Here is a 16,582-nt window from a genome sequence, read left to right as displayed (position 1 = left end):
TGTGATTATCAAAGGAGAGACTACTGTTCACCTTGGTCCCAAGGTCTCATATCACACATTCGGTGTTAAGTAGACTGCCGTCTATGTAGTAGTTCATGGGTGCAGAGTTTTTACTAAAGGGGATGACAATGCACTTTTTGGCATTGCACTTGTCTCAGTGAGGCCCTCCTGTAGGATGTCCATATCATTTGGGGACTTGACTATGGCTCCTAGTTTGCAGTCATCTTCGAACTTCGTTAGCCAAAGGCCTTCTGTGTTAGCATGTACTTCAGAGAAATAGATACCAAACAGGAGAGGTCCCAGGAATGAACCCTGCGGTACTCCACTTGTCACTGGTTTGAAATCAGATTTGGAGTGTGCAACTTTTACAGTGTGGGTTCTGTCAGTGAGCCAGTTGGCAACCCATCTTGTGACGTAAGTATTTATACCTAGTTTAGTGAGTTTATCTATAATTCCAAAATGGGGGGTGGTATTGAAAGCCTTGGTGAGGTCAAGATAGGCTGTGTGAACCACTTTACCCTCATCTACAGCTTTGGTGACTGCCTCAAAGAAGTCGATCAGGTTCAGGAGGCAAGATCTGCCTTTCACAAACCCGAACTGGGTGGGGTCCAGAGTATGGAGGTTACCAATGTCTTTGTTTATGAGTAGCATGATGATGCGTTCCATGGCCTTACAGACCAGGCTCATCAGGCTAATAGGGCAAAAGTTCCTGGGATCAGTGGTGGCTCCCCCTTTGTGGAGTGGGATAACTGTTGCTGTGCGCCATTCAGTGGGCACAAAATCTGATGTGAGGCTATTATTGAACATTAGGTGGGGAGCCAGTTCGTTCTGAAGTTCATGTAAAATGCAGTCTAGGATGTTGTCCAGTCCCATGGATGCTGTGTCTTTGGCTTTAGAGAGTGCAGCAGTAGATACCTGCGTAATTGTGATTACAGGGACTCTGCATTCTTTCTGCATAGATATGGGCCTTTTAGGGGGTGAGAGGGGGGTAAGGTTAGCACTGAACCTATCTGCCATGATGTTGGCAATATCATTTGGTTCTGTGATTTTCATGTCGTTGTGCTGTAACTCAGAGCAGATCTGGGTGTTGCCATTGAGATTCCTGACATAGCTATAGAATGCTTTGTGGTTGTCCTTAGAATCAGTGGCAATTTTGTTTTCGTAGCTAGCTTTGGAGGATCATATAATGGATCTTAGCTTCTTACTGAGGCTGACCAGGGAGCTCCTCCACTCATGGGATTTTACTCTCTTTTGCAACAGTTTCTTCCTTCTGTTGTAGAGTTTGTTTATGACAGGGGACCACCATGTTGGCTTCTTTTTTTTTTGGAGGATAGAGTCTTGGTTCTGTTTGGGATAGCATGATCCATGCACTCGTGTAAGTGCTTATAGAGTGCATTTGTGCAGGATTCAGCAGTCATAACTGTATTGTCCATCTGCATGGGTGTCATGAAGTTCGTTGGCTTTGGAGACATTTTTTACCGTGGTTTCCTTAATGAGGGGTGGGGGTGGGATGTGGATATCTAGGGTGATTAGCTTATGGTCAGATCTGACCAATGAGGGGTTGACTTCAGGTGTGGAACACCAGTCACTCATGTTGGTATTGACTAGGTCTAGGATATTGTTCCCCCTGCTGGGGGTGTGGATAAGTTGATCCAGGGCATTGGAATTTATGAATTCCAGAAAGCATTGAGCAAAGGAGTTGTTACATGAGTAGTTTTCACAGTTAATGGTGGGGTAGTTGAAATCGCCCATTATTAGGGTGTTTGGTTGAACCCAAATATTTTCCAGTATATCAAGAAAAGTGGAGTGGGAATCCTGAGGCATGGTGGGGAATCTGTAGCAACCTGCAATTTGGATTGCAGTTTTGCCCAGAGTTAGTTGCACTTGGATAACCTCGGATGCATTATGCTGAGCAACTAGTCTGGAGGTGTGGACATCCTTAATGAATATGGAGACACCTCCACCTTTGGTGTTCCGGTCCAGGTTATATGGCCGAAAAGTGTGGTATGAATTATTGCCTGGTAATGCAGGGGTGCTCTCTGGAGCCTTGAACCAGGTCTCAGTCACTGCACAGATATCGATGTTCTCCATTTTAAGGAGTGCCTCAAGGGAGTGCATTTTGAGATTTAGACTTCTAGCACTGAGTAGCATTACCCTCAGTTTTTGCTTGCCTGACTATTGCTATTTACAGTACTACTAAGCACTGTCTGTCAGTGCAGAGTTAACTGTGCTTGCTAAAGTTGCTTTATCTGTACAAGCTACTGCATTTTACTTCTAGGACTACATTACAGTTTAAGCAGAATTGTCTTCTGCTCTGCTTACAGGGCTCAGTTAACTGTGTTTGTTAAAAGTTGCTTTATCTGTACAGGCTATTGCATTACTCCTAGTGCTCCATTACAGTTTCTTTTTAGGACTGTTTTCTGTTCTGATTACAAGGCTTAACTGTGTTTGCCAATATTTGCTACTTCTGTACAACCTACTGCATTTACTTTTAGTGCTCTGCTTTCATGACTTAGTCAACTGGGAATACTGTTATTGCTACACTGGTTATTTCTTGTCTATTATACCTCACTTAAATCTCTGTTTTTCTAGGGTTTTGCTAAGTCTGGTTTCTCATGTGTCTTTTCTTACTTTCCTGGTCTAACCTTTTGTATGTGTTCCCTCTTATCTCTTGCAGCTTCTCCTGATGGGTTAAACACTCTGCAATCATCCCCTGCCCAACAGACTCGCTCAGCAAAATACCTTGTGAAAGAGTCTAAATCTGCTTTAGTTACCTGCCTGAAACAGCTCCAAAACCAAACTTAAGAGCACAGCTTTCTAAACTGTAGGTGTTCCTTCTATTGCAATTTATTCATACTAGAATCTGTTTTTAAAACTATCTGCTTTTAAAAAAATAAACTGCTCCTTATTTAAAGTATTACTATAGGGCAGATGAGCTTACACACAGGTTAGTTTTTTTCTGGCTGTAGTAACTTACTTTAGGCACCAGGCGGCAACACACTGCCAGCAGTCTACCACTGCACTACAAGGAAGCAGATATACTGAACTTATCCCAATGTGGCTGTTTTTTCCTGCTATCCCTGATTAGAGCTCACTGATTGTCTCTGTAATCTCATGGTGGCTGAGCCCCGGCTAGACAAAACATGAAAGAAGGGTGGGGGCATTGCAGTTGTCTATAAAAATATAATTTCTCTCCAACCTCTACTAACTCCTCTACCTACATTTAATACTGCTGAAATTGTAGGCTCTGTCCTACTGTTAAATAAGAAAAAGATATTCTGTGTGAGTATATCCCTCCAGGTAATAGCGATACAATAATTGGGGAGATTCAATATCCTCTGTGCATACATCCCTCCAGGTAATAACGATACAATAATTGGGGAGATTCAATATCCTCTGTGCATACATCCCTCCAGGTAATAACGCTCCAATAATTGGGGAGATTCAATATCCTCTGTGCATACATCCCTCCAGGTAATAATGATACAATAATTGGGGAGATTCAATATACTCTGTGCACACATCCCTCCAGGTAATAACGATACAATAATTGAGGAGATTCAATATCCTCTGTGCATACATCCCTCCAGGTAATAACGATACAATAATTGGGGAGATTCAATATCCTCTGTGCACACATCCCTCCAGGTAATAACGATACAATAATTGGGGAGATTCAATATCCTCTGTGCATACATCCCTCCAGGTAATAACGATACAATAATTGAGGAGATTCAGTATCCTCTGTGCATACATCCCTTCAGGTAATAATGATACAATAATTGGGGAGATTCAATATCCTCTGTGCATGCATCCTTCCAGGTAATAACGCTCCAATAATTGGGGAGATTCAATATCCTCTGTGCATACATCCCTCCAGGTAATAATGCTCCAATAATTGGGGAGATTCAGTATCCTCTGTGCATACATCCCTCCAGGTAATAACGCTCCAATAATTGGGGAGATTCAATATCCTCTGTGCATACATCCCTCCAGGTAATAACGATACAATAATTGGGGAGATTCAATATCCTCTGTGCATACATCCCTCCAGGTAATACAATAATTGGGGAGATTCAATATCCTCTGTGCACACATCCCTCTAGGTAATAACGCTCCAATAATTGGGGAGATTCAATATCCTCTGTGCATACATCCCTCCAGGTAATAACGATACAATAATTGGGGAGATTCAATATCCTCTGTGCACACATCCCTCCAGGTAATAACGATACAATAATTGGGGAGATTCAGTATCCTCTGTGCATACATCCCTCCAGGTAATAACGATACAATAATTGGGGAGATTCAATATCCTCTGTGCACACATCCCTCCAGGTAATAATGCTCCAATAATTGGGGAGATTCAATATCCTCTGTGCATACATCCCTCCAGGTAATAACGATACAATAATTGGGGAGATTCAATATCCTCTGTGCACACATCCCTTCAGGTAATAATGCTCCAATAATTGGGGAGATTCAATATCCTCTGTGCATACATCCCTCCAGGTAATAACGCTCCAATAATTGAGGAGATTCTACAATGGTCAAAAGATAATCTCCCACAGGAAACTATTTTATTAGGTGACCTAAACACTGACTGGCTAGCCTGTAACTCTAAAAACCCCACTAACCACATCAACCTGTATGGATTTTCTCAACTCATTGAAGAACCTACTAGAGTAGACAAAAAATTCCCATAAGTAATCTATACTAGATTGGACATTAGTAAATTACCCTGAACATAATTACCAAGTAGGTAGTCTACCTGACAGACTTAGTGACCATCTCCCTACTTTCCTCCTACGAAAACGTACAAACTTACCCAAACCTACAGTCTATAGACAAGTCAGAAACGATCACAATGTTAACCCTCTAGAACTCAACACTATATTAAAAAAAATGTATCTGGGAACCACTACACAGCCTTGACCTAGACCAAGCAGTGGACTATTTTAATAGCACTCTTATTAACATCCTTGATTCAGTTGCTCCAGTAAGAAAAATTAGTGCCAAGCAACACTATGCTCCTTGGCTTACTAAATCCACTAGAGCCCTATTAAAAACCAGAGACATGGCATGGAAAACCTGAAGAAAGATAATACTAGTCCATCCAAACAAAGCTATCAACACCTTAGGAATCAGGTCAAAAAACAAGCAAAGCTTGATAAACAGAACTGCTTTCTAGATATACAAAATAGACACTCCAATAACCCCCAAAAGTTCTGGCATGCAATAAACTCCCTACTAAAACCTGGTAAAACCTCCACACCAGCTCCCACCTCTACCTCTACAAAAACAGATAGCGATATAGCCTCCCAGTTTAATCACCACTTTATTGAATCCATTAAATCACTATCAACTCAACTTTCCAAAAATAGCTACTCATCCATATCAACAACTCCTAACAACTCACTTCCCTTTATATTCTCTCCTGTCCCAACCTCAACAATAAAAAAATACCTCTTAAAACTTAAACCCACTACTCTTGCAGCAGATGGTATACCTGCTTATTTCCTAAAAATGGCTGCCGACTCTCTATCCTACCCAGTCTCAATCTTAATCAACCACTCCATACAGGAATCCCACATCCCTCAGCTATGGAAAATCTCTTACATTATTCCCCTTCATAAGGGTGGGAATTCCTATAATTTTTCTAACTATCGGCCCATAGCCATTCTGTCTCCTTTATCAAAGATACTTGAGAAATGCATACACTGTCAGGTCATGCATTTCCTAGACTCTAACAATCTCTTCTCCTCTACACAACATGGTTTCCGCCCACACCACAGCACTTCAGCCCTTCTCTCTTTCACAAACCTGGTTAACCAACATAGAAATAACAGATTTGTATCTGCTATATTCCTGGACCTTTCCAAAGCATTTGATATGGTTTCCCACTCCATTCCAATAAATACTCTTACCTCTCTATCCTTTGCCCCTAACACTTTTGCATGGTTTAAAATCTATCTATCAGACCGACAACAAGCTGTCCAGTGGCAGGGAGTGACATCATCTTTACTCCCAACTACCACTGGTGTACCTCAAGGTTCCATACTCGGTACACTCCTCTTTTCTATCTTCACCAATAATCTACATACATCTAACCTACAGGCTTCACTCATACAGTATGCAGATGATTCCACCCTGATCTGCTCCACCCCAAATCTCACCACCCGACAGCATCTCGTCCAGGAATTTCTTACCTCAGTAGAAAGGTGGATCACAGATATTCAACTTATCTTAAATCCCAACAAAACGAAGCTACTTCTGTTTAACCCAAACAAATCAAAAACCACTCCACTCTCCTTCTCTATCTCCTCTAATAATGGGACTATCATTTTACCTTCTCTCCACACCAAGCTGCTTGGTGTCGAAATAGATAACCTCCACTTTAACATCCATATCTCTCAAAGTATAAAAAAGGTGCACAAAAATGGGTTCCCTATACAGACAAAAAGACTTTCAGATCAAGCTCGGGTCACCCTAGCTCAAACCCACCTTCTTTCCACACTCATGTATGCAGCACCTATTCTCACCTATGTAAGAAAATCTGACCTGGAGAAACTTGAGTTGTGTTATAACAAAATCACCAAGTTTGCAAAACATTCCCTCTTTAGAGCACACCATTGTATACCTCTTAGGCAACTGCAGTGGCTTGAGCTCCCACAGTTATTAACCTACCGCCAACTAGTACAACCTAAAATATCCTGAAAAAACTCCAGCCCTTAGGGAACTACTGACAACCAACATTCCAAATCGACCACTCCACTCTGCCAACAAATCACTCCTCTCTATCGCCACAGCCAAAAACACAGCAGGTAAAGCTCTATTTTCTCACAGTATAGCAAAACGTTGGAATACTCTCCCTCCCTCGGTGACTTCTGCACCTAATACCAAACAATTCAAAAACTCCCTTAAGGCTCATCTTATTAGATATTGGCTATGTCCATGTGTTATTTACTCCTAGTGTATGCTACCACCATCTTTCTCTTTCCTTCAATTATCAGAACCTCTGTAAAATCGGAAGTAACAAATGGTATCCCTTGACATTTGGAAATGTTGCTGTGATCTCTGTCTGTATATTTTGACTAACTTAATGTTCACTTGTATTTATTGCTGATATGATCTTTCTTTGCATACTGTTCTCTTATGCACAAAATACTGCTTAATAACAAAGTCTTTGCTTTACATTATGTATTATTATCAGTGTCTTTCATATTAATTAAGTGGAGCTTTTCTCCCCTGGCCTCTGCTGTAAATGGACCTCGTCCAGATGGACCATCCCGGTTAACAAATGTAAAATAAATATATAAATAAAAGAAACCAAGAGTGTATTGCTATTAATCATGCATACAACTAGTCGAGTCACATTTAATCAGATTATATGGCTAAACTTGCTTTTCATTAAAACACAATTTCTCTTAATCACTACATTGATTGCAAAAGAAAAACAGTCTCCTTTCACAGTCAGTGAAAAAAAAAACAATGACCACTGACTTGCAGACATACCCTATTCATATCTCTCAACCTCTTAGAGGAAGAAATCTGGACAAAGCCATGTATAGCCTTTTTTAAGCAAGTCTCAAAAGACAAACCCACCACCATAAATAGCACAAGTAACCAAAAACTGAGGGTAATGCTACTCAACGCCAGAAGTCTAAACCTCAAAATGCACGCACTTGAGGCACTCCTCAGTATGGAGAACATTAACATCTGTACAGTAACAGAAACCTGGTTTAAGGCTCCTGAGAGCACCCCAGCACTACTAGGCTATAACTCATACCATACTTTTCGGCCACAGAACCAGGACTGAAACACAAAAGGCGGGGGTGTATCCATATTCATCAAGGATACCCATACCTCCAGGTTAGTGGAGCAGCACAATGCATCAGAGATCATCCATGTGCAACTAACAACAGGCAAAATTGCAATCCAAATTGTAGCTTGCTACAGATCATCCACCATGACCCAGGACCACCATTCTACATTTCTGGAGACACTGGGAAATATGAAGGTCCTACCAAACACCCTAATACTGGGTGATTTCAATTACACAAGCATAAACTGGGAGAACTACTCAAGTACTAACTCCCTTGCCCAACGCTTCCTAGAATTTATAAACTCGAATGCCCTGGATCAACTGGTCAACACCCCCAACAGATGTAACAACATATTGGACCTGGTCATCACTAACATGGGCGACCAGTGTTCCACACTGGAGGTCAGCCCCTTGCTGGTTAGATCAGACCATAGACTAATCACTCTGGATATTCACATTCCGCCCCCACCCCCAGTCAAGGAAACCACCGTGAAAAACTTTTCAAAAACAAACTTCACGTTACTTAAGACCAAGGTGGAAAGGTTCACAGCCCCCATGCTAAAGGACAATGCTATCCAAGCTGCTGAAACCTTTACAATGGCACTCTGTGAGCATCTGCAGGAATGCATAGATCATGTTATCCCAAGTAAAACCAAGACTCACTCCTCCAAGAAAAGGAAACCAGTCTGGTGGACCCCTGCCATAAACAAGCTATACAATAGAAGGAGGAAACTAGTACAGAAAAGAGTAAAATCCCAAGAAGGAAAGACATCCCTGATCAGTATCAGCAAGAAACTATGATCCCTCATTAAATAATCCAAGGCTAGTTTCAAAAGAAAAATTGCCAATGACTCCAAAGATAACCACAAAGCATTCTTTAGCTATGTCAAGAACCTAAGTGGAAACTCTCAGATCTGCTCTGAGTTAGTGCAGAATGCACAAAATACACTGAACCGACTGATATTGCCAACATTCTGGCAGACAGGTTTAGTGCAAACTTCACCCCCCTCTCAGCCCCTAAAGGGGCCATAACCATATCAGAAGAATGTAGGGCCCCATCAATTACTGGCACACAGGTTAAAACAGCCCTATCCAAAGCCAAAAATACAGCTTCAATGGGACCAGATGGTGTCCCAGGCTGTGTCTTACAAGAGCTCCAAAATGAACTAACCCCTCACCTAAGCACACTGTTCAAACTCAGCCTCTCTACAGGCTACGTACCCACAGAGTGGCACACAGAAACAGTTATCCCACTCTTGATTAGCCTGGTCTGCAAGGCTATGGAGCGCATCATCATGGAACTCATTAACAGAGACACTGGGAACCTCCAAACCTTGGACCCTACCCAGTTTGGCTTTGTTAAGGGCAGATCAAGCCTCCTAAACCTGGTGGACTTCTTTGAGACGGTTACCATGGCATTAGATGAGGGAAAGGAGGTCCACACAGCCTACCTAGACCTCGCAAAGGCTTTCAACATCATTCCCCATTCTAGTATTATAGACAAGCTCACCAGCTTGAACATAAACCCCTACGTCATGAGATGGGTTGCCAACTGGCTCATGGATAGAACCCACATGGTGAGATTTGCAGGCTCTTTGTCCGACTCTAAACCAGTTACAAGTGGCATCCCCCAGGGCTCAGTCCTAGGACCCCTCCTGTTCGATATATACTTCTCAGAGGTACAGGCAAGCATAGGAGGACTATGGCTGACCAAGTTCACTGACAACTGCAAACTAGGGGCCATAATTGATTCTCCGGCTGATACAGACACCCTCCAGAAGGGTCTCACTGAGATGGATACCTGGTGTCAAAATCATGGCCTCAAGCTAAATGCCTAAAAGTGCATAGTCATCCCCTTTGGAAAAAATAAAGTACCCGTGAACTACCACATAGGTGGTAGTCCCCTAAATACAAAAAAATGTAATAAGGGATCTGGGGACCCAAGTAGATAGTAATCTCTCCTTTGATAATCATATTGCCAAGGTGGTTAGAAAAGCCTTTTATGTGGCCCACCTAATCACAAAAGGGTTCGCATCTAGAACAAAAGAGGTTATTGTGCCTCTCTACTCATCACTCATTAGACCCATCATAGACTACAACGCCCCATTTGGGATGTACTTTACAAGACACCTGCAACATCTGGAAAGACCACAAAATTACCTCATCAAGAGGATTACTGGCCTCAAACAGATGCCCTATGCAGCCCGACTCAAGAAACTCCAGCTGTACTCGGTTGCATACCGCTTACTCAGAGGTGATCTCTGCCTGACATACAAGGCCATGTCCAACCCAGAATTGATGGACATTCTCCACCTAAAAAAAAAACAAATCCCGAAGAGCCACACGCTGTAGAGATATAAACCTCAACACAATGATAAATAGGACATGCTGGAGGGATAGATTCCTGTCCCAGAGACTCCCCATGCTTTGGAACAGGATTCCAATATACATCAGGCAGAGCCCCTCACTAACACTCTTCAAGAGAAACCTTGACGGGTGGATGGGAAACAGAAAATTTACTCTGGGGATCACTGCAGTGGCTGTGCTGGACAGTGGCGGAGGGAGCTAATGGCTCTGCTGGACAGAGGCACAGGGAACTAATCTAAGGTGATGGTGAAAGCCAACACATTCTGGCTAGGCTTATAAATGCCCTTGGGCAGATAGCCTAGTACTTACCTATGAACCTATAGAAGTGGGACAAAGGCCCAAAAAATAGGGACAGTTTTTAAATATTGCTCGTACAAACTTAGAAAGTTGATAGAATATCAGGTTTTGCGTTAGCATGAATTTTATGAAGTGTATGAAGTCTAAAACTGGAATATTTATTATTATTTTCTAACTTCAGTCTGTAATGATTTGCCACTAATTTGCTAGAAAACCACAATTTTATGTAAATAGACCAAAAATATATGGCAAAAATCTGTACATTTGAGAGGTCTTGTTTGTATAGTGGTACTGTTAGGGAAAGGGCGTTTAGTATCGTAATGTGTAGGGCTGGAGTTAGGAGCAGAGGTAGGATAAGGTCAGGCTTAGGGCTGGGTTTAGGAGCAGGAGTAGGTTAAGGTCAGGGTTAGGGCTGGGTTTAGGAGCAGGGGTAGGATTAGATCAGGGTTAGGGTTGGAGTTAGGAGCAGGGGCACGATAAGGTCAGGGGTTAGGGCTGAGGTTAGGAGCAGGGGTAGGATAAAGTCAATGTTAGGGTTGGGGTTAGAAGCAGGGGTAGGATAAGGTCAGGGATAGGGCTGGGGTTTGGAGCAGGGGTAGTGTAAGGTTAGGGTTAGGGCTGGAGTTAGGAGCAGGGGCACGATAAGGTCAGGGGTTAGGGCTGAGGTTAGGAGCAGGGGTAGGATAAAGTCAATGTTAGGGTTGGGGTTAGAAGCAGGGGTAGGATAAGGTCAGGGATAGGGCTGGGGTTTGGAGCAGGGGTAGTGTAAGGTTAGGGTTAGGGCTGGAGTTAGGAGCAGGGGTAAGATAAGGTCAGGATTAGGGATGGAGTTAGGAGCAGGGGTAGGATAAGGTCAGGGGTTAAGGCTGAGGTTAGGAGCAGGGGTAAGATAAGGTTAGGGTTAGGGCTGGGGTTACAAGCAGGGGTAGGATAAAGTCAAGGTTAGGGCTGGGGTTAGAAGCAGGGATAGGATAAGGTCAGGGTTAGGGCTGGGGTTTGGAGCACGGGTAGGGTAAGGTTAGGGTTAGGGCAGGGGTTAGGAGCAGAGGTAGTATGAGGTCAGAGTTAGGGCAGGGGTTAGGAGCAGAGGTAGAATAAGGTCAGGGTTAGGGCTGGGGTTAGGAGCGGGGGTAAGATAAGTTCAGGGTTAGGGCTAGGGTTAGAAGCAGGGGTAGGATGAGGTCAGGGTTAGAGCTGGGGTTAGGAGCAGGGGTAGGATAATATCAAGATTAGGGCAGGGGTTAGGAGCAGGGGTAAAATAAGGTCAGGGTTAGGGCTGAGGTTAGGAGCAGGGGTAGGATAATGTCAAGGTTAGGGCTGGGGTTAGGAGCAGGGGTAGGATAAGGTCAGGGTTACGGCTTGGGTTAGTAATCTCCTGCACCCATGCACAGCCTTAGTCATTTGTGCTAAGCCTAACCTTATTCGTTGTTATCGGGAATATCCCTTCTTTAACGCACTGAAGACTACAGTAGGGTGCTAGGCCAGCATACTTTTTGTAAAAGCTATTAACTGTTGTTTTAAGGAGTGTACTGCATAATATAGTCTATACAAGTGGTGGAGTTTACTAATTAAATATTTTTGGTTAACGCCAACTTCCACATGCATTTCGCTAGCTTCTCATGTGCTTAAGTAGTCGCTGCTGTAAGGTACATTCTACTGTGACATTGCCCTGCATATTTTGGTAGTGTCTGTTTGTAAACTTGATTGCTAACAATGTTTTTGTACTCATTTAAATGATTGCTGCTTATATGGTAATGCCTATTGGAAAAGCTGAGTGTCTGGGACGCTTTTGAACTGTATTCTGTCATGGTTTTAAATGTTGTGGAGTTTGCTAGTTAAAAGTTTTTGTAAAACGCCAACTTCCACATGCATGTGCTATCTTCTCATGTGCCTGGCTAGTCGCTGTTGCAGGGCACACCGAATTGCAACATTGTCCTGTCTGTTTTGGTAATGCCTATTTAAACAACTGTTTCTTTTATTATTTTTGGTACTGCTTTAAGAGAGCGCTGCCTTAACGGTAGTGCCTATTGATAAAACAGAGTGTCTGAGATGACGTACTCTTTTAAATGTTGTTGGTAGTACCTATTTGTAAACCTGTTTGATTAATCAGGTTTTATATTGATTTAAACGAGCGCTACCTATTTGGTAGTGTCTACTGGTAAATTGGGTGTTTGAGACGCTTTTGCACTATTTTAAATGTACTCTGCTAACGCCAACTCCCTTACACTATAAACCTATACTAGCAGCCCTTGTATATCTTTCTGTCTGCATTAGTAACACGGTCGCTTAACTAGGACTATACATTATAAATCTATATTAGAAACCCTTGCCTAACAATTGGCCCTCATTAGTAATCTTGTTAAGCGAATGCAATACCTTCCTCTGCGAATGTATTTTTTTTAATTAAGAGTGTAGTTGCTTATATTTGTCCTGGTTAATTCTCAACAGTTGCCTTTAATTGATACAATCCATCAGGCAAGGGGATTACTTTTTAACTCATTATTATTGTAATCTGTTGAATTTTGCTTTTAACTCATGCTTGATATCTGCCTACTACCACTACTAGGAGATAAGGTGTTTTTATTATATTACTAAACTATTATTTCTCTCTCAACTTTTTCTCCTGTCTCCAGCTTTTTTGCCCTGCATTCCCCTTGGGACTTCGCCTGGGTGGACACCTAGACCCAACTAAAGTAACTAAACTCATCCAATTGCTCAAGCAATAATAACTACTCTGCTGCCTCAACCCCCTTTCTGGAAATTGAACCAAGAGTCTCCCAGAAGAATCTAAGGAAGTATGTACATCTGCTGCAAACTTTAAAGTTCTGTATTTCTTAAACCCTGCTTGCTATCTCAGTACGCTCCCTGCCAGGAAAGCCAGCAGCCTAAACCCCTCTTATTTCTGTCTCTCCTTTCTCACCCTCATCTAGCTCCCTGAGTTACACTAGCTCCCTTCTCCCTTCAGTCCAATTTAGTCCAGAGACGTGCACTTCAGCATTTGTCCACTAGATGGCATCCCCTCCCCACTTTTATTGACTTTAATTCACTCACTTCTTGTACTCTCATAAGCTTAACATTCATTTCTCACTTTCTCTCCTATAACTTATAGCCCACTCTACCTATTACACCCAGGTCCCCTCTACTTACCCTTCTACAACTTACCCTCCTGCTAACAAAGCTTCACTGATTGGCTCTCAATCTTCTCCTGGTTTCTTCCTGCTCCGTTCGCCCTTTGGGCTCACTCCCTACCCTGTCCCCAAATCTCACCCGCCCCTAGCACCTCTACCTATATCCTTCTTGTAACCACACCCACTTCCATTCTACACCAATCAGTCTCCAATACTCTAGAAACACCCTCTACCTTCTCCCACCCAAACTAATTTCATTCAACTCTCCAAAAATAACTCACCCAGACTATAGGTCTCCATTCTCCCTCTAACACCCACTCCCAAAACCTCACCCCCTCCAACCTTACATAACTCTATACTTCCTCACTACTAATCAGGCATTTACCAACTTCTTTTTATTAAATAATCTCTTATATACATATATAATACAACTACAACATTACACCACTAAGCAACCTTATTCAACATGCTCTTAAAACCTTCATCCATCTCCATTTTACTACTACTACTTCTTAAATTTTCCTATCTTCACTACCTCACTCAACCCATTACTTCCTACCATTCACAATTCTTCCATGTAACCAACCACCTTAATTCCCCTCTCTCCCACTCACACTCACCTGTTTCTCCCCATCTATATCCTATAAAAAACCTCCTATTTTTCCCATACAGACTCATCACCTCTCAAAAATACTCTATCCCCATAGCAACCAGTATCTCCTTCAGAATCACAATAGAACCCAATCTTTTTACTAAACTGTTCAATTACCTCTCTAACCCAGTCCTTCATCTGATTACCAGTCTTTTATCAGGTGATATCCATCCCAACCCTGGCCCCCCACCTCAACCACTATACACAAGCCTATATTACTTACTTCTTTAAACTCCCAAAGTATAGTTAACAAAGTCCCAACCCTCCATGCCTGGCTCATGCATAATAAACTTGACATCCTATCTATCTCAGAAACATGGTTAAAACCCTATATAAAAGACTCTGAAATAATTCCACCTAACTATTCTATCATTAGAAAAGACAGGTCCCACAAAAAAGGCGGAGGAGTAGCTCTCCTATACTCATCCTCCTTGTTAGTTACTCCCTACAACAAACCTATTCCACACTTTAACAATGCCGAACTACTCCTCACTCTGCTTCAAGTAAACAAACACAAACACATATGTCTAGCATCCCCCTACATCCCCCCAGGGGATAATATTTCCACACTTGAAGATATCCTCTCCTGGCTCTCCAATAACATTAGCAATGAAACCATAATCTTAGTAGATGTGAACATTAACTGGGCCTCCATTCAGTCTCCAACTAACTCTCTTAACATCAACCTCTATAAGTTTTCCCAGCTAATCAACTCTGTAACACGCCCCTCAAAAAACCTCTCTAGCGGCAGTATTCTAGACTGGATTCTAGTCTCACATCCCCACTATTTTTCAGACAGTGGCACTCTTCCCGACCCCCTAAGTGACCACATACCCATCTTCACTCACCGACTCCCCTCTATCCCATATCGCACCCATAATTATATTACTACCCGTAACCATAAAAACTTTAACCCAACAACCTTTTCAAACTCTCTAAAAGCAATAAACTGGAATTGTCTGAAAACATTATCCTTAGATAATGCAGTTGCCCACTTCAGCTCAACATTCTTAAAACTACTAGACTCTCACGCTCCTTTAAGTACAAAGAGAATAAAAACTAATTCCGCCCATTGGCTTACCAAAAACACGCTAGCAACCATGCGCCATAGAGATAAAGCCTGGGCACTCTATCAGAAAAACAAGACCCCCCCGACTCCACAATGAATACAAAATACTTCGAAATAAAGTAAAAAAGCTTATTATCTCTGATCGACAAAATTACTTCTCTGCACTCCAAAACAATAATAAAACAAACCCTCAGAAATTCTGGAAAGGTAGCTCTACTCTCCTTAACCCCAGCAAACCATACACCCCCACACCAGATCCAAATGCTCCAGAATTAGACTTAGCTACTTAATTTAACTCCTTTTTCATTGAATCCATTGCCAAACTAACCTCTTCATTCTCTAGTACCACCTCATTCTCTAATACACCCCCACCCTCCCCTGCCAACAATCTACCCTGCACTGCTGCTCCTCCCTCATTCCCATCTACTAACTCTCTATCCTCTACCTCTTCTCCTACTCTAACTGCCAACAATCTACCCTGCACTGCTGCTCCTCCCTCATTCCCATCTACTAACTCTCTATCCTCTACCTCTTCTCCTACTCTAACTGCCAACAATCCACCCTGCACTGCTGCTCCTCCCTCATTCCCATCTACTAACTCTCTATCCTCTACCTCTTCTCCTACTCTAACTGCCAACAATCTACCCTGCACTGCTGCTCCTCCCTCATTCCCATCTACTAACTCTCTATCCTCTACCTCTTCTCCTACTCTAACTGCCAACAATCCACCCTGCACTGCTGCTCCTCCCTCATTCCCATCTACTAACTCTCTATCCTCTACCTCTTCTCCTACTCTAACTGCCAACAATCCACCCTGCACTGCTGCTCCTCCCTCATTCCCATCTACTAACTCTCTATCCTCTACCTCTTCTCCTACTCTAACTGCCAACAATCCACCCTGCACTGCTGCTCCTCCCTCATTCCCATCTACTAACTCTCTATCCTCTACCTCTTCTCCTACTCTAACTGCCAACAATCTACCCTGCACTGCTGCTCCTCCCTCATTCCCATCTACTAACTCTATCCTCCACCTCTTCTCCTACTCTAACTGCCAACAATCCACCCTGCACTGCTGCTCCTCCCTCATTCCCATCTACTAACTCTCTACCCTCTACCTCTTCTCCTACTCTAACTGCCAACAATCTACCCTGCACTGCTGCTCCTCCCTCATTCCCATCTACTAACTCTCTATCCTCTACCTCTTCTCCTACTGTAACTGCCAACAATCCACCCCTGCACCTGCT

The 16,582-nt window shown here is 42.7% G+C and overlaps 1 protein-coding gene across 1 annotated transcript in view; it reads left to right on the top strand.

The window, feature by feature from the left end:
- Positions 1–16,582, top strand: part of SKAP1 (src kinase associated phosphoprotein 1) — a 2,077,187-nt gene that overhangs the window by 476,391 nt on the left and 1,584,214 nt on the right. The gene's annotated exons all lie outside the window — the stretch shown is intronic.

Source organism: Protopterus annectens, chromosome 13.part0 (assembly GCF_019279795.1).
Source record: "Protopterus annectens isolate FY-2018-M chromosome 13.part0, PAN1.0, whole genome shotgun sequence".
Taxonomy (NCBI): Eukaryota; Metazoa; Chordata; order Ceratodontiformes; family Protopteridae; genus Protopterus; species Protopterus annectens.
The sequence above is the reverse complement of the archived record's forward strand: the minus strand, read 5'-3'. Positions and strand labels throughout refer to the sequence as shown.